Source organism: Babylonia areolata, chromosome 5 (genome assembly GCF_041734735.1).
Source record: "Babylonia areolata isolate BAREFJ2019XMU chromosome 5, ASM4173473v1, whole genome shotgun sequence".
Lineage (NCBI taxonomy): Eukaryota > Metazoa > Mollusca > Gastropoda > Neogastropoda > Buccinidae > Babylonia > Babylonia areolata.
The window spans coordinates 27,443,200-27,463,154 of NC_134880.1; the positions used below are offsets into that span (position 1 = coordinate 27,443,200).

The 19,955-nt window shown below is 41.7% G+C and overlaps 1 protein-coding gene and 1 pseudogene across 2 annotated transcripts in view; one reads left to right on the forward strand and one right to left on the reverse strand.

Moving 5' to 3' along the window:
- Window positions 1–7,927: 7,927 nt before the first annotated feature.
- LOC143282240 (histone H1.2 pseudogene) lies at window positions 7,928–8,329 on the reverse strand (annotated as a pseudogene).
- Window positions 8,330–16,893: 8,564 nt separating this feature from the next.
- LOC143282009 (uncharacterized) overlaps window positions 16,894–19,955 on the forward strand; it is a 74,347-nt gene continuing 71,285 nt past the window's right edge. The window contains exon 1 of one of the 2 annotated variants that reach the window (XM_076587402.1): window positions 16,894–17,140. The gene's annotated coding sequence lies outside the window, so the exon portion shown is untranslated. The remainder of the gene's footprint in view (window positions 17,141–19,955) is intronic. The other variant, XM_076587405.1, reaches the window with a different exon arrangement.

Below are 19,955 nucleotides of genomic sequence, written 5' to 3' on the forward strand. Positions count from 1 at the left end.
GACTCGCACACCTCTCCCACCTAACCCTCATAATAAAGTGTTAAGGTACAAACTCGCTGAAATACTGTTAATTTTAGTTTGAGTTTTTCAGTTTCAATTTCTCAAAGAGGTGCCACTGCATTCGGACAAATCCATATACGCTACACCACACCTGTCAGGCGGATGCCTTACCAGCAGCATAACCCGACCCGCTTAGTCAGGCCTTGAAGTGCATGCTCATATATTTGTGTACCTATTAGAGTGGACATCTCCTACATGATTTTGCGAGAGGACAACACTCTCCTTGCCATGGGTTTTGTTTGTTTTTTTCCAGTGCGCCAAGTGCGTGCTGCACACGGGACCTCGGTTTATCATCTCATCCAACTGACCAGACGCTCAGTTTAATTTTCCAGTTGAACTTGGGAGAGAGGGCGAGAGCGGGATCAGTTCGAACCCAGACTCTCACGGACTCTCTGTATTGGCACATAAGCGTCTTAACCATTCTGCCACCTTCCTCTGCTACTACCACTACTACTACTACTACTACTACTACTGCTGCTGCTGCTGCTGCTGCTGCTGCTGCTACTACTACTACTACTACTACTACTACTACTACTACTACTACTGTTTTTAAAACATTGTAACATCACTAACCGCTCACACATCTCCCAACCTCACCCAAGGCATCCCACCCCTCGAAACAAACACATCGATCCACACATACACACACACGCGCGCGCGTGCGTCCAAAAGACGTTTTGTGGGTGTCACAACCCATAAAGGGGTTGCCCATGCACGAACAGGTGCACAAATAAACGCCACGAGCCATGACAGGGAGAAAGGGAGGGGGGGTGATAATTGTCTATAATTCAAATTATTGTTTGAACAGTTTAATTAAGTAAACTCATGTAACTTTTAGTCATATCTGGAAACATACTTGTCAGTTATGTTGACGTTTGATTTGTTTAGTTGCAGATCATTGCGCGCGCGGGCGTGTGTGTGTGCGTGCGTGCCGTGCGTGTGTCACAATATGTGTGTGTATGTGTGTGTGTGTGTGTGTGTGTGTGTTACAGCGTGCCGACAATGTCAACTACACCCCCCCACCCTGTCCCCTTCCCTCCCAATCCCTGAGAATACTGTAGGCCTATAAGTTAATTCCCTCTACTTGCGGTTCATACACATGTAGGAACGGGGGAAACCGTTTTAATTAAAATAACCTACAGGTAAGATACAACTTGTCTGTAAATGCACAGAAATTTGTCCTTTGGCTAGAGTACATGTGACATTAAACATGTAATTAAATCACAATCAATTTTAGAACATGCACATTAATGAAAACATGCGACACAGTAACTAAGGATTTTTTCACGAGGTAAGTAAAACCACGTCATTGACACTGAAAATGTGAAATAATATACTGGATAAGCTAAACTTGTGTGCAGCGCAATTAGATACAAAAACAAAAAACAAAACAAAAAAAACCCACAAAAAGGACGACTTTCCAGGGCGAAGGGTTCAATGAGTTAAGATTAAATCAATAGAATTGTTTTTTAAGTCACGTCACAATTAACTTTTTATCTATTTATTTATTCTTTTTTTTTTTTTAGTTACATATTTGGATGGACTGGCGCATGGAAAGACTGAATGATAGACTGGAAAGAAATTGTTGTTGTTGTTGTTGTCATCTTAACCCCGTATTTATCTGAAAGTTAGGGAGATTTAAAACATTGCATAATTTCGGATCACTTGATGTGGATTTGGATCCAAAACTATTTTAAAATTGTTTACTTCATTGTGACTGATTACAGGAGATGTCATTCACTCACCTTCTCTGACATAACGTGTTAAGAATGAACTCCTCTGGTTGGTCTTAAATACAGTTGCAACTCGAAGGGAAGGGTAAGGATCCGTACATGAAGACCTTTGCTCTATTTGAAGCAACAAACCTTAACCATGTCCGTGCTTTGAAGCAGACGACATTTAAGGGACATCACTCTTGTAAATAATTCCTTTATTGCCACTGACGACTTAGGTAGCAACGTTTTGGCAGTCATACAGCTCGGTCGGCACTTCGTCGTCGTGATCTCTCTGCTTATGCAGTTTCAGTTTTCAATTTTCAGTAGCTCAAGGAGGCGTCACTGCGTTCGGACAAAACCACATACGCTACACCACATCTGCCAAGCAGATGCCCGACCAGCAGCGTAACCCAATGCGCTTAGTCAGGCCTTGAGAAACACACACACACACACACACACACACACACACACACACACACACAAAATGCAGAAACCTCGAAATACGGACGAGAGAGAGAGAGTCGCAATGTAAGAAAACCAAAAACTCAGTGTTGCACATAGACAACCTCATCTCATACAGAACAGGCAAATTTAACCAATGTAGCATGCATCATAACTATACTAGTAATAGAACATGTTGATACACATTTATATATCGGAATGTATGAAATGAAATTAAAAAGAAAGAGAAAAAAAGCGATGACAACTGGCGGTATGAATATGAAGGCTCTTTTTCCCAAGAAGAGGGAGACAGAGAGAGGGAGATGGAATACATACTGACAGACAGATAGACAGAGACATAGAAACAGAGAGGTAGGAATGTGGAGGGTGGGGCGGGGAGGGAGTGGAGTGGGGGAAGAGAAACACTACAGAGGCCGGTAGACAGCTGGAGAATAAACAGGCAACACTGATAGTTCTTTGTTTTGTTTTGTTTTTTGGTGGTTGTTTTTTTGTTTTGTTTTGTTTTGTTTGTTTTGTTTTGTTTTCTGCCCCATCATCTGCACAGTTTCAGTGGCATTACTCCCACGCCGCTCATTTAGATTCCCCCATACACGGCCACACCCGGGTTCTTCCGTCGCAGTTCCAGCGTCGGCAGTCCACAGGGAACCATCGATGTTAGGTCGCCAGGAGGCCACACACCAGAGGAGACCCTGCACTGCTGCTGAGTCACTTCGGTGGTGTTCAGTGGTGCCTGTTCTGATTTAACGTACTTAGGACACCACCTACTAAGCCCCCTACTAATGACAATAATGGCTTAGTCGCGGAGCCAGACTGAGTGAGTGTCCCTCCCAGAGTGGAGACCGCCACCACGTCCCTCATACAACAGCCCCCCCATGAATCTGCCGACACTGACGACATTGACAGGACTCACCCCAAGCACGGAAGTGGAGGGGCATCGAAACTGAGGTCACCATGAGAGCAGAGCATGAAAGGCCACAGACATTGAGACTGTTGATAGTTTGTTTTGTTGAAGGTCAGCGGACGATCGAGAAAGCAGTGGTTGATGTCAGCAGAATCTGACAGATCAACTACTTTACATTTTGTGTTGGATCGCCTTGAAACCTGAAACTGATTCCTTTTGTTCTTTCTCCTCAGTTTCTTTCCTTTTTTTTTTACTATCTGTCTTTTTAACAGGGGGTCGTCCTAGGTCCTGTTCTTTTCGTGCTGTATGCGGCTCCTGTGTCGGATGCCATCAGTCATCATGCGATGTCACATGAGAGCTTTGCTGATGGCACTGAACTTTATCAGTCGGCTTCCATAGCTGAAATTAATGCACTGGTGACTCAAATACGGGAGTGCATTGCTGGCCTAAAAGACTGGATGACTCTCAACAGGGTGCAACTAAACGACGATAAGACTGAATTTATGATAGCCTGTCCAAAATAATTTGGACAACATCCTTCCTTTCCTGACTCTGTTATGATCAACAGCGCACCTGTTTCATTTTCTCCTTCTGTTCGCACAATTCAGTCTCAGTGTAATCCTATACCAGTCTCTTTCCTTCCAACAGCACATTTCGAATATCTGTCGGTAAGCTTGTCTATCTGGAACTGTCAGGGTAGAATATTAGTTCTACCGATGATCCGCCACTATCTCTCAGTATCAATATCAGTATCAGTAGCTCAAGGAGGCGTCACTGCGTTCGAACAAATCCATATACGCTACATCACATCTCCCAAGCAGATGCCTGGCCAGCAGTGTAACCCAACCCGCTTAGTCAGGCCTTGAGAAAAAAAAACATATATATAAATTAAAATAAGAATAAATAAGTAAATAAATAATAGATAAATACATAAAAAGAAAACTACTACTAATAATGATAATATTTATAAGGCGCAAAAACTTGAAGTCAACTGTAAGCGTAAAAAAAAATAATAAAATAAAATAAAATAAATAAATAAGAAAAGACAACAATGATGATAAATAAGCAAATAAATGTAAAACATACAGACACACATTCACACATACACACACATATGCATAACAGATATGCAACAAACACTATCTCTCAACTGATGGAACCAAAACACTCAGTTGTATGCGCTTTGGCTCTCTCAAGATTTGATTACTGCAACTCTCTTTTGGCCGGCCTTCCCAAATATCTCTTAGACATGTTTCAACGAATTCTGAATAACGCTGCCAGACTCATTTGCAGAGTTTCTAAATTTGACCATGTTTCTCCTCTCCTACAGTCTCTCCACTGGTTGCCCGTTTCTGATGTAATAGACTATAAGTTATTCACTCTGACCTTTTCTGCAGTCAACGGATCTGACCCAAACTATCGAGTATCTGAACTCCATACCTGTACTCTGCCGTCTCACCAGTACCGTTCTTCCTCTGATACTCGACTTCTAATGATACTTACCTAAGTAATACCATTGGACACAGATACTGAGGTGGTTTTCTTTTCAATCGGCAAAGACGTGGAACAAGCTCCCTGATAACCTCCGTCATTCTGACGGACTATCTTACATCTTTCAAATCTGGTCTCAAAACTCACCTCTTCCCTCAGCAATAACATCAGTTGTTGCAGGTCCACTTCTTTGCGTGACTATGTGTGCATACATATGAATGTGTACATAGATACATGCATGTGTACGGATGTGTGTGTGTGTGTGTGTGTGTGTGTGTGTGTGTGTGTGTACGCGCGCGCGCGTCTGTTTGTGTGTGCAATGTATGTGTGTGCATGTGTGGAGGGTACCTGCTATGTATATATGTATGTTAAAATGCATGTATGCACTGTGTGTGTGTGTGTGTGTGTGTGTGTGTGTGTGTGTGTGTGTGTGAGTCACATTTTGGTGTGTAGTAGTATAAGAGATGGGGGTTCTATATACAACTTTTTTGGGCGTATTAGCTTGTGTTAAGGCCCTCAAGCATAAAAAAAATTTAGCCAAAACCTGTGTATGTTGGAGTAATATGACCCTCAAGCATAAAAAAAAATATATAGTTAAAACAAGTTATATGTGTATGGAGAGCCAAATCACAAGATAAAAAAAAAATATGATGGTTGGATATGTGTATGGGGGGAGCGAAACGGTCATGGGGGTTCTATATACAACCGACCCCAGCCCAAAACCGCGCAATACCGCCCTCAAGCATAAAAACGAAAAACCGGCTTAAATATGTGTATGGAGAGCCAAATGGTCATGGGGTCAACCGTTCACATATGAACGTTTGACCTAGTTAGCTTTTTGGATGGTTTACCATCTTGAATATCAAATAGATTTTTCTTTAACAACTGAGTTTTGTGTTTCGATTTTATGTCTGTTTTCATTGCATTGAATTTTTCAACTTCAGCCAGAATGAGACTAAATTCTTCATCGCTTATTTTATCATCTTCTAATGCTTTTGAAATAAGATCATTTATAGTGTTCAGTTTTGACTCGGCCAACACGCGAATCTCGTTGTGCTTCATAGCTTGTGACATTAATTTTTTATGAATAAATTTACAAGTTAAACCAACCACACCAAGGAGACCAGCTCCCACTTCTATTCCAATAGCTACGGGAGCAGCGGCGACACTCAACAGTAATCCAACACCCGATGCCCCAAGGGCGATACTAAGAGTCGTCAGCGTTGTATCCGCGGCTGTAGCGATATTTACACCGCGTTTATATTTTTGATAAAATAAAGTTCTTTCATCACGCTCTTTTTCGAGGTTGTTTTTTATATTCGATATCTCTCGTAGGCGAAACTCCATTATTCTATAATAATCATTTTTTTAAATGATGGTAACAGGATGAGGAGAGTAGCGCAGTCTTTTAAGCTGAAGAGGTCCGATGTGAATAAAGTCGAGAGATATTTTATCTAACGATGGACGTTTGATGACACCTTCAAGCGAGAATTCTATAGAGGGATCGGGTTGATCAGATGGGTCAACCACTGGAATTTTGATGGTAATTCTCAAGAGTTTATTTTTAAGATTTCCAGGCCATTTTATCTGCAACCCTTTTAAAACTTCTACAAAATCATCTGGCACCCCTATGATCTTTACAATAGAGCCCCATGCAAGCTCGACCGCATACTCTATTTGTTTTAACTTGGGGGTACTCACAAATGTTACGCGGAAAAGGCATTATTTTTTCTATATATACAATATAATCTTTTCTCTAATAGGGTGATCACAAGCCGCGCGCGCGGGTGGGAAGATACGCGGAGGCAGGCTGTGCGCGGGACCACTCTCCCGTTCCCACTACACACGCCGTGCGGTCGCTTGCCAGCACACACACACGGGGAACGGGGTGACCGTTTCGCTCCCCATACACATAACTGGTTATAACTGGTTTTAACTAGATTTTTTTTTTTATGCTTGAGGGCGCTATTGCGCGGTTTTGGGCTGGGGTCGGTTGTATATAGAACCCCCATGACCGTTTCGCTCCCCTCCATACACATATCCAACCATCATATTTTTTTTTATCTTGTGATTTGGCTCTCCATACACATATAACTTGTTTTAACTATATATTTTTTTTTTATGCTTGAGGGTCATATTACTCCAACATACACAGGTTTTGACTAAATTTTTTTTATGCTTGAGGGCCTTAACACAAGCTAATACGCCCAAAAAGGTTGTATATAGAACCCCCATCTCTTATACTACTTGTGTGAACACAACATTGATGTAATGTGTAATGTAAACAAAAGTGTTTCTGTGGAAGTACCTAGGGCAGATAACCGAATAATCATAAGTAATAATCATAAGTAACCATTATGATGATTTTGATTTCCAGAGCGCAAAACACAGACAAGGGACAAAACTCTTGGCGAAAAAGAACGTTACAACTAAGCAACAGTTGTCTTCACTCTTGTGTGCGTGCGTGTGTGTATAAATATATATGTATATATATATATATATATATATGTGTGTGTGTGTGTGTGTGTGTGTGTGTGTGTGTGTGTGTGTGTGTGTGTGTGTGAATCTATGACGCATGCACGTGAATACACACACACATACACACGGACGCACATGTGTGAAGACAACTGTTGCTTACGTGTAAAGTGTGTGTGTGCGTCTGCGCGCGCGCGTGTGTGTGCGTGTGTATGTGTGAGTGTGTGTGTGAGAGAGAGAAAGAGACAAAGACAGAAACAGAGACAGAGAAAGCGTGCACGTGCACACATTTTGAATGTATATATGTCTGGGCATTGATCGTATACAATCCATGAACGCGTGAACTAACATGCATGCACGTTTTGTGTGCACTGACAACATTGGAATGAACGTGCTTATCATTGCATGCATCAAAATATATACTAGTACTGGAGCGTGTGTGCAGTGTGTTTGCTGGTAAGATGTGACAGGGCTGGTTGGAGGTTAGGGATGAAACAGATACTATGTGCGAATGTACAATGCAGTTTCTAACATTTAAATCAACTTTGTACAACGAGATGTCCAACCCACTTGGGAAGACGTGTGGTCCAGGTGAGGGCCTATGGAGAGAGACAGAGAGAGAGAGAGAGAGACAGAGAGAGAGAGAAGAGAAACTGGGATGAAGAAGGACGTACGGCAGGCTTCTCGGGCTTGGCTGCCTTTTTGGCTGGAGACCTGGCTGCCTCTTTGGGCATGGCTGCCATCTTGGCAGGAGACTTGACTGCCTTCTTGGCTGGAGATTTGGGCTTCTTGGCAGCAGGCTTCAGTTTTGGCACCAGCCTTCTTAATTGGGAGGCTTGGCCTTCTTGGCTGTGGGATTCTTGAGCTTTTTGCCGGCACCTTTAGGCTTCTTCGCCTTTTTGGGTTTGGCAGCCACCTTCTTCTCTCCCAGACGGAAAGAGCCAGAAGCTCCAGTGCTCTTGGCCTGCTTGAGGGTGTCGGCCTTGACTCCAGCCATCAGGGCAGTTTTCAGACGAACGTTGATCTTGGTCACCTCGCTGCCCACCTTGTAGTTGGCCATGATGTACTTGAGGATGGCCTGGCGGGAGGAACCACCACGCTCCTTCAGGGCTGTGACGTCAGTGGCGATCATGACGTTGTACTTGGGGTGCTCTGCAGGCTTAGCAGGCTTCCTGGCCTTGGCGACCTTCTTGGCAGGAGCAGGAGCAGTAGCAGCGTCAGTCATTGTGCTGAGTTGAAGTATAGCAGATACTGAAACAAGAAGAAAAGTTGCTGGCGATCACTGAGTTTTTTCCGCTTGAAAGTCAACAGAGCGAATGAAGCTACTGTTGGATGGATTGGAATTTAACGACCTATTGGCACCTAGTACCTACACCATTAAGGTCAAGAAGCTACTGCTCGGGCCGTTTCCATATTCATGCAAGCTAAGCGAATCGCAATGACAGCCGCGGCAAGCAAATCGGCCCTCGTCAGGCCTCGATAACGTCAGTTAGTGCTTGTTGACGTTCATTTCATGGCTTCTGGTCGAATAGCAACACTCAGGACACACACACAATGCATATATCACTGGGACTGGCTATAGATAGGCTTTCTTTGGCATATGAAATAAAGCGTACTTTGTTTCTGGTGAAAAGGAATTCGTAGATAAATTTGATGTTTGGCACCAACTGAAACGAGTTCGTTGAACAAAATTATTCCTTTCATCCACAATTTTGCTTCAGAGTGTCCTTCAGTTGACGTGATGAACAAATTACCGTGACCATCTTCTATTGATTCTAACAAGCTGTTTGTGAGGGGAGTTTGAAGGAGTTTTCTGACCTGCACAAAACGCAAGTTGGAGCTCGTCTGCCATTGTCGCAGTCTTTCATTGTGCTTTGTTATCTTTTCAGCCCACATTTGTGTCTGAATCGGTGGAAAACAAGAATTATTTTATGAATCACCATATTTCTCAGTGTTTAGGAAACAATATTTGTAGTTTTCTAGTTAGTGTGTGAAGGTTGTAGGTCTGTTTATGGACATTTTCTTTCTGATGTTTTCAACGCGGACTTCGAACGACTGATAATGGCGTCGTTCTGGACCTGAAGCACAGCCCCACAATGTTCTTTCCAGCACACCCGTTTCACGATATTAACATCAAATGTATAAGAATGAACCACACGTAGAACAGAATAATGTCGTAGTCCGGGTGATTTAGGAAGCATTGTATTCAGGAATGGTAGCAAAAACAGTGGTTTGCTTTTTTCCCCTCAAACCGCCGTCACACGGCACGTACTACACTGAGCTGACGTGTCATTCCATTCAGCATTCATATTGAAATACACACAGACGTACGTCTCTAGAAACACAGGCATATAGACAATCACAACTCTAAAAACACAGGCATATACACAATCACAACTCTAGAAACACAGGCATATAGACAATCACAACTCTAGAAACACAGGCATAATTATAGACAATCACAACTCCAGAAACACAGGCATAATTATAGACAATCACAACTCTAGAAACAGTCATATACACAATCACAACTCTAGAAACACAGGCATATACACAATCACAACTCTAGAAACACAGGCATATAGACAATCACAACTCTAGAAACACAGGCATATAGACAATCACAACTCTAGAAACACAGGCATATAGACAATCACAACTCTAGAAACACAGGCATATAGACAATCACAACTCTAGAAACACAGGCATATAGACAATCACAACTCTAGAAACACAGTCATATACACAATCACAACTCTAGAAACACAGTCATATACACAATCACAACTCTAGAAACACAGGCATATACACAATCACAACTCTAGAAACACAGTCATATACACAATCACAACTCTAGAAACACAGTCATATACACAATCACAACTCTAGAAACACAGTCATATACACAATCACAACTCTAGAAACACAGGCATATAGACAATCACAACTCTAGAAACACAGGCATATAGACAATCACAACTCTAGAAACACAGTCATATACACAATCACAACTCTAGAAACACAGTCATATACACAATCACAACTCTAGAAACACAGGCATATAGACAATCACAACTCTAGAAACACAGTCATATACACAATCACAACTCTAGAAACACAGGCATATACACAATCACAACTCTAGAAACACAGGCATATACACAATCACAACTCTAGAAACACAGGCATATAGACAATCACAACTCTAGAAACACAGTCATATACACAATCACAACTCTAGAAACACAGGCATATAGACAATCACAACTCTAGAAACACAGTCATATACACAATCACAACTCTAGAAACACAGGCATATAGACAATCACAACTCTAGAAACACAGGCATAATTATAGACAATCACAACTCCAGAAACACAGGCATAATTATAGACAATCACAACTCTAGAAACAGTCATATACACAAACACAACTCTAGAAACACAGGCATATACACAATCACAACTCTAGAAACACAGGCATATAGACAATCACAACTCTAGAAACACAGGCATATAGACAATCACAACTCTAGAAACACAGGCATATAGACAATCACAACTCTAGAAACACAGTCATATACACAATCACAACTCTAGAAACACAGTCATATACACAATCACAACTCTAGAAACACAGTCATATACACAATCACAATTCTAGAAACACAGTCATATACACAATCACAACTCTAGAAACACAGTCATATACACAATCACAACTCTAGAAACACAGGCATATAGACAATCACAACTCTAGAAACACAGGCATATAGACAATCACAACTCTAGAAACACAGTCATATACACAATCACAACTCTAGAAACACAGTCATATACACAATCACAACTCTAGAAACACAGGCATATAGACAATCACAACTCTAGAAACACAGTCATATACACAATCACAACTCTAGAAACACAGGCATATACACAATCACAACTCTAGAAACACAGGCATATACACAATCACAACTCTAGAAACACAGGCATATAGACAATCACAACTCTAGAAACACAGTCATATACACAATCACAACTCTAGAAACACAGGCATATAGACAATCACAACTCTAGAAACACAGTCATATACACAATCACAACTCTAGAAACACAGGCATATAGACAATCACAACTCTAGAAACACAGTCATATACACAATCACAACTCTAGAAACACAGGCATATACACAATCACAACTCTAGAAACACAGGCATATACACAATCACAACTCTAGAAACACAGGCATATACACAATCACAACTCTAGAAACACAGGCATATAGACAATCACAACTCTAGAAACACAGTCATATACACAATCACAACTCTAGAAATACAGGCATATAGACAATCACAACTCTAGAAACACAGTCATATACACAATCACAACTCTAGAAACACAGGCATATACACAATCACAACTCTAGAAACACAGGCATATACAGAATCACAACTCTAGAAACACAGGCATATACACAATCACAACTCTAAAAACACAGGCATATAGAAAATCACAACTCTAGAAACACAGTCATATACACAATCACAACTCTAGAAACACAGGCATATACAGAATCACAACTCTAGAAACACAGTCATATACACAAGCACAACTCCAGAAACACAGGCATATAGACAATCACAACTCTAGAAACACAGTCATATACACGATCACAACTCTAGAAACACAGGCATATACACAATCACAACTCTAAAAACACAGGCATATACACAATCACAACTCTAGAAACACAGGCATATACACAATCACAACTCTAGAAACACAGTCATATACACAATCACAACTCTAGAAACACAGGCATATAGACAATCACAACTCTAGAAACACAGTCATATACACAATCACAACTCTAGAAACACAGTCATATACACAATCACAACTCTAGAAACACAGTCATATACACAATCACAACTCTAGAAACACAGGCATATAGACAATCACAACTCTAGAAACACAGGCATATACAGAATCACAACTCTGGAAACACAGTCATATACACAAGCACAACTCTAGAAACACAGGCATATAGACAATCACAACTCTAGAAACACAGTCATATACACAATCACAACTCTAGAAACACAGTCATATACACAATCACAACTCTAGAAACACAGGCATATAGACAATCACAACTCTAGAAACACAGTCATATACACAATCACAACTCTAGAAACACAGTCATATACACAATCACAACTCTAGAAACACAGGCATATACACAATCACAACTCTAGAAACACAGTCATATACACAGTCACAACTCTAGAAACACAGGCATATAGACAATCACAACTCTAGAAACACAGGCATATACACAGTCACAACTCTAGAAACACAGGCATATACACAGTCACAAGCACCAACATGTATTATCTTGTTGAGGGAGTGTTAAGAAAACTGTACGGAGTGTATTTGACCCATTCACTCCGGCATAATTTCAAACGTAAATGCGGTCGTTCGAATTGAATAAATTATTTGTTTGTTGTTTATTGTTTGTCTCTCTCTCTCTCTCTCTCTCTCTCTCTCTCTCTCTCTCTCTCTCTCTCTCTCTCTCTCTCTCTCTCTCTCTCTCTTCCATGCACGTGCGCGAGCACACACAGAGACATACGCACACACTCACTCACTTAAGAAAATGAAGTGAGTCAAATCATTTGCTAACCTCTATGCGTGTGTGTATGTGCGTGTGTGTGTGTGTGTGTGTGTGTGTGTGTGTGTGTGTGTGTGTGTGTGTGTGTGGAAACCTTGACAGTTTTACTTTTGATTTCCACTAATATAGGAATGACCCGTTACTTTCGGTTTCATCTCTCTCTCTCTCTCTCTCTCTCTCTCTCTCTCTGAGTCTGTCTGTCACTCTGTCTGTCTGTTTCTCTCTCTGATTCTCTGTCTGTCCGTCCGTCTGTCTGTCTGTCTGTCTGTCTCTCTCTCCGAGCCAATGTCTGTCTGTCTGTCTGTCTCTGTCTCTGTCTCTCTTCCTCTCTCCTTAGCAAACACCCAATTATTTAATTTATGATGAAACAAATCGGTACCCAATATACTATGATTTCTGCTACCAAATGTATTTCATACTGGTTGAAAATAACGCGTATAGAAGATGTAAGACTGCCAAAGAAAGCATACAATATATTATACGATCTGGATATAAGAGGTAAGATAAACTAGATGTCTAAAATTAGGGTAAAGCTACATGAAATGGGATTTGCATATGTATGGTTAAATCAGGGAATAGAGGATATAAAGGGATTTATTTATACACTTTGTACAAGACTTGTTGACTGCCGTTGGCAAGAATGGTCATTTCATATTCAAGATAGTGCTCGGTTTGATTTTTATAGACAAGTTAATTCGGCACTCACTTTTCCTGTTTATTTATCTATGAACACGGATCAACACCTAAGATTCATAATGACAAGGCTTAGATTTGGAACTTCTGACTTGTTTGCGCATTATTTTCGTTATAGAAATCATAATGATAATGACCTATTTTGTCCATTGTGCAAAGGTGCGAAAGAGAATGAAGTTCACTTTTTGCTTTGCTGTCCTGTGTTTAATGAACTTAGAAATCAGTTAATTCATCCAAACAATTATAGGCAACCCTCCATGTTCAGATTATCTATGTTCTATCTATGTTCAGATTATCCACTAAGGAATCAGTTATCAAGCAATTAGCAATTGGCTTATATAAAGCTTTCAAAATCAGAGGTACAAGATGTAGTTGAATGATATATGCTTGTATATGCATAAAAAGGTGGTATTTGTGTTATGTATAACTTGTTTACATCACCCCTTCATGAGGGGCCATGGCCTATATTGAATAAAACATCCGTATCCGTATCTCTTCATCTCTCTGTCTCTCTGAGTCTCTGTCTGCCGTACTGTCTGTCTGTCTCTGTCTGTCTGTCTGTCTGTCTCTCCCTCTGCGTGAATATGTGTGCATGTGTGTGTGTGTGTGTGTGTGCGCGCGCGCGCGCGTGTGTGTGTGAGTTTGCTTGCGTGCTTGCGTGTGTGTATGGTTTTATGCATATATACGTAGGTTTGTTCATGTGTTCTCATGCTTGCACGCATACTTGTGTGCGTATATGTGCGTGCGCACGTGTGTGTGTGTGTGTGTGTGTGTGTGTGTGTGTGTATGTGCGTGCGTATGTGTGTGTGTGTGCACGCGCGCGTGTGTGGGTGCTTATGTGGATACGACTGAGGAGGCCATCCGCGGCAATGCGGGTTGGTTCCGACTGTGACCAGTGTCGTCCATCGTGATGGGTCGTCAGGCCAAGGCCAAGGCCATGAACCTATTGTGGCACAAAGTGTCACTGATGTACACTGACAGACTGTACACAGAATATCGAAGACTGTGAAGAAAGTAAGTAGTCACACAGGTCATTTGCTGCTTGACCCGCGCCGACACGTCACGAGAGTCTATCTCAAACCATAATTCTGAGTTGTCGCCTTCTCATTGGGTAGAATCACATGCATGGACACGAGTCAAGTATCCTGTTGGAGAGCGGAAATGGTGGTGGTTGGGGGAGGGGAAGGGATGGGGTGGGGAGGGGCCCGGGTGGGAGGGGGTGGTAGGGGAGAGCGCGTGGTGGTGGTGGTAGTCAGTCTGGTGGTGGCGGCTGGTTATCTTAATAACATTAGTATTAGTGTGGCAGAAACCTTTCCCTTCCATATTCAGTGAATATCTCCCTGGTCTGTATTATCGTGTGTGCTGCCGTGAAGAAGTGAGCCTGGCCCCCGTGTAAAACTTGCCATCCTAGGCGGGTTGGTTTTTTTGTGTGTGTTAGTCGTTGTTGTTTTTGTGTGTTTGTTGTTGTTGGTAGTGGGTTTTTTTTGTTTTGTTTTTGTTTTTGTTTTTTGTTTTTTGTTTTTGTTGTTGTTTTATGTGGAGTAAAAAATAAAAAGAAAAGAAAAAATGGCGATACTCACGAGTGAAATTTGGTGTTCCTTTTTGTTTTATCTTCCCACTTCAAGTTTCCTCCCCCTCCCCCTCTGCACGCCCTCCAGCACACACACCCCCCCCCGCCCCCCCCCCCCCCCCCACCCCCCCCCCCCACACACACACACACACACTGTAGTTCTGAAGGACAGCTGGTTTTTTTTGGGGGGAGGGGTGTGGGTGTGAATGTGTGAGGGGGGCGGGGGAGGGGCGGTTCGGGAGTTGGGGGTTTTAGAACTATGTGTCATTTTCTTCTTCTTCATCTTCTTCTTCTTCTTCTTCTTCTTCTTCTTCTTCGTTCGTGGGCTGCAACTCCCACGTTCACTCGTATGTACACGAGTGGACTTTTACGCATGTGGCCGTTTTTACCCCGCCATGTAGTCAGCCATGCTCCGTTTTCGGGGGTATGTGTCATTTTGTTTTTCAGTGATGACGAATGATGTAGGGGGGGGGGAGGGGGGCGGAGGAGAGACTGGGGAGTTCAGTTAGGTTTTGGACAAATGAACTGAGCCGTATGACTACGTGACAAGATCCGACGGGCTCTCGAAGAACTTGACGTGCCATCCTCCAAGGATCAGTGCAAGGGAAAAAGAAGAAGAGGCAGACAGCGTGTGGACAGAGAAGAGCTTGGCAAAACCTCAGACCCCCATCCCACGACCACCATAAATGGAGAATGTTGTATTTTTTATTTGTATTTGTATTTGTTTCTTTTTTATCACAACAGATTTCTCTGTGTGAAATTCGGGCTACTCTCCCCAGGGAGAGCATGTCGCTATACTACAGTGCCCCCCCCCCCCCTCCCCCCCCCCCCCTTTTTTTTTCCTGCGTGCAGTTTTATTTGTTTTTCCCATCGAAGTGGATTTTTCTACAGAATTTTGCCAGGAACAACCCTTTTGTTGCCGTGGATTCTTTTACGTGCGCTAAGGTGATGAGTTCAGCACTGCAGCATGCCCACGACTAAACCAGGTATCAGTACCAGTGACCAGTGAACAGTGACTCTCGTGATTATAATTATAATCATATCCGGACGTGAAGCATACTAAGAGATACAGACTCCGAAGGTGATCTTTCGCTGTACAGCCCTGACACGACTTGATCCATTAAAAAAAAACAAAAAAACAACTGCAATGCAATGCAAAGAAGATTAATTTTTCAGTGTCCACGGCTTGAAACGTCCATTCAGTTGTAGGCTACTTCATCTTTGTGGGAACTGTTCTCAGCAGATATGCAGCTCAGCAGATTTGTGTGTGTGTGTGTGTGTGTGTGTGTGTGTGTGTGTGTGTGTGTGTGTGTGTGTGTGTGTGTGTGAAGAACATTATGACCCGGCATAACTGTGATATGGGCACTTCCAGCTGTCATGCAAAGCAAATGAACATGCATCTTTCTCTCTCTCTCTCTGTCTCTCTCTGTCTGTCCACCTTGGTGTAGCTTTCGCAATATTACAGCCTTGTGGAGTACAGTACAGAACAACCCAGGGCAGTACAACAGAACAGTACAAGTATCAGCACAGTACAACTGTGACACAGAGAGAGAGAGAGAGAGAGAGAGAGAGAGACAGACAGACAGACAGACAGAGACAGACAGAGAGGGGGGGGTGCGGGCAACCCACGGCAGTAAAGAACAGTACAAAGTCTCGGCACAGTACAACACACACACACACTCACACACAGATACTAAAAACCCACCGGACTTTATAAATAGTCCACTGATAAATCCGCGAGCAAAACTCTCCCGAGAAATGCGAGAAAAACCTGCTCGCTGCTTTCGGTTCCCGATTCTGGGAAGGCCACGCCCCACACTGCGTGGCAACAGCTGGGCCAGTGCGACGCTTCGAAAATACAGGTCAAGGCAGTTGCTGAGACGCCATTGACACGGACAGTTGGGGGGAAATAGTCGAGCGCAATGTAATATTGCTGTCGGGTTTCTAACACTAATGTGTATTTGGTATTACTATCATAGCACAATAATAGTTTGGTTTATGGAGTGACAGAAACCTTAGTTGAGTTTGATAATACCACCACTTGCCACGGACCTGACAAGAGAGAGCGAGCGGCGTTCAAGGTTTTCATCGTGAAAGGTAAGTTTCAAGCGTGTGGCGTGTATTGATCCAGCTTTTGTTGTTGTTGTTGTAGTTGTTGTTGTTGTTGTTGCTGCTGCTGCTGTTTTTATATATAATTATTTTTCTGCGTTGTTAGCGTGTGGTCGTTGGCTGCTCAATTGTTGCAGTCAGTGTGTGTGTGTGTGTGTGTGTGTGTGTGTGTGTGTGTGCAAAGCCTGTTTTTGGGTGAGTCAGTGTGTGTGTGTGTGTGTGTGTGTGCAAAGCCTGTTTTGGGGTGAGTCAGTGTGTGTGTGTGTGTGTGTGTGTGTGTGTGTGCGCGCGCGCGCGCGTGTTTGTGTATGTGTATGTACTCATATTGTTTGTTGTCGTTGTTGTAGTAGTAGTAGGTGTTGTTGTCTTTATGTATGTTGTTGTTGAGTTCTTGTTGTCTCTCAGAAGTCCTTAATTCTGTGTGTCGGTGTATGTGTCACAGTGAATGCCGTCAATTGTTGGGCTTCTATAATTATCTGTATGTCTGTGTCTACCTGTCTGTCTCTACTTACATGTCTGCATATGTGTCTGTCTGTATTCCTCTGTGTTTGTGTGTAGTAGTCTTCAGTTTAACGTCTTCCACTTTAAGTGATATTAGACGGGGTGGGGGGTGGGGGTCGGGGGGGGAAGAAAAAAAAGGGGGGTGGAGGGGCGTGGGGAGGAGGGCGGGGCGTGGTGGTGGGAACCGTATTGCAGAGGGTGAAGAAGGGTGTGTGTGTATGTGTGTGTGCGCATGTGTGTGTGTGTGGTGGGTAAAGATATAGAGCATTGGAAAAAATAAAGCATTAAAAGGGGAGACATAGGCGTAATATAGAAGGAAACGCTAACATCAAACAACTGTAACAACTATAACAATTGCCCAATTGGACTGTGCAGCAAACCTTCTGCAATAGCAGATAACATCTTGAAATTGTCAAAAATGCATTCAAAAGAATTTTCCGAGAATTTTGGTAAAAACAATTTCAGACTCTGACATTCAATGAGTAAGTGTTTGCTAGAAATAGTTTCTCCACATATCCATTTAACATCTCTGCTGAACTTTGTTATAAAAGCGTTCAGATTTATCCTGTTTGATAATGCCTGAATTTGCCTTAATCTGAATAAATTACTTAATGTATTTGATTGATTGATAGATTCCGGTTGTTGAATATTATTTATACTTTTATTTAAAACTTTGCCATTTTGCTGGTATACTTCCCTGACTTTGCTCCATGATGCTTTTTCTAGTAAGCAGTACCCCTCTTGTACAAACAAAGGCACGTAAAGGTCTGTGGTTCCCTGTTGATGTTTTGCACCTTTTCTTGCAGCCCTGTCAGCCCATTCACTATTATAGGAGACCAAGGTGAGAAGGAACCCAACAAAGAGTTATATGCGTTCCTCTCAAATTCAAAAGATGTACAATGTGACTTATTTCTATTATTATTTTGGACTTGTTCTTACAATTTGATGAGTTTAAAGCATATAATACAGATTTTGAATCAACACAAAATAAGACTCGTAGAAGGCAAACTGGAAGATCAAGAATATAATTTAAAGCCATAAGAACAGCGATAAGTTCAGCTGTGAATATTGACCGATCTTTACCAATATAGTATGATCGTTCAGTTTTCAGTTTTGGTATAACGAAAGCTGAACCTGCTTGGCCATTGTATAGGAGTGAGTCGTCTGTGTAAATATGTAAGTGGTCACGGTATCTATTCTGAAGGTGTAATGGACTTCTGTTGCCGTGATATTTGGATTTTCTTTTTTTACAATGTCAGTATGATTGATATCAAACTGTGCTTTACTCATCTCCCAAATGGGGCATGGACTTAATGTTTTCTGCGTATCTACATTATCTGGATTAATTTTGGACTTTTGAAAAAGTTTGGACACAAACGTGCCAATTGGTGTTGGATAAGATATCGTTTTAGCTCTTTTTGGGAAGTTGTTTTCAGATGTAATTCTTTCTTCCTCCGATGTAAAATTTTCAGTTGTTGAGCTTCTCAATACGTATTTAGCACATGCCAGGTTTCGGTATTCATCCAAAGGTAATTCTCCTATTTCTTTATATGGGTTGATGCGTGGAAAGGTACGCCAAGGGCAAGTCTATGTGCTTTACAGTCAATGCTTTAAAGTTTCTTTAACAAATACTTTGGAGCATTGAAAAAGACTTCTTGTCCATACGATAGTTTGGATCGAATAAGTGATTATTTTAAATGTTTCAATATCGTTGTGTCTTGTCCCCAGTACTGTTTACTTATGACTTTGAGCAAGTTTAAACATTTTCTTGCTTTTGTTATTATATATTCAATACGGGCATTCCAAGCTAGTTTTGAAGTAAGCATTAAGCCTAAATTTTTTTTATCATATCTCTGTACTGAATGGGCTCGTTTTCTATTTTAAATGTTGGTAGCTCTTCTGGATTATTACCATTGTTAAAAAGCATAATGTGAGTTTTTTTCTGCTGATAATGTAAGACCATTGTCGACAATATATTTATTCAATTTATCTATTTCTCTTTGGTATGTTTTCTTAATATAGTTTAATGCCCTTTTTGAAGTATTTCTTTTCATAGTTACATTCATCCACATACATATAATTTATCTGCGTATTGCACTAGGATGACGTCTTTTGATAAATGTTGGGGTAAGTCGTTCAGCAAGATGTTAAATAGAACAGGGGCAATAACAGAACCTTGGGGTAATCCCATGTGAAGAGTCTTAGGATTTGAGTACGTATTTCCCACTCGTACTTGTATACGTCTTTTAGTCAGGAAATCTTTGATATAATTATAGAGACGCCCTGAAAAGCCAACAGATTT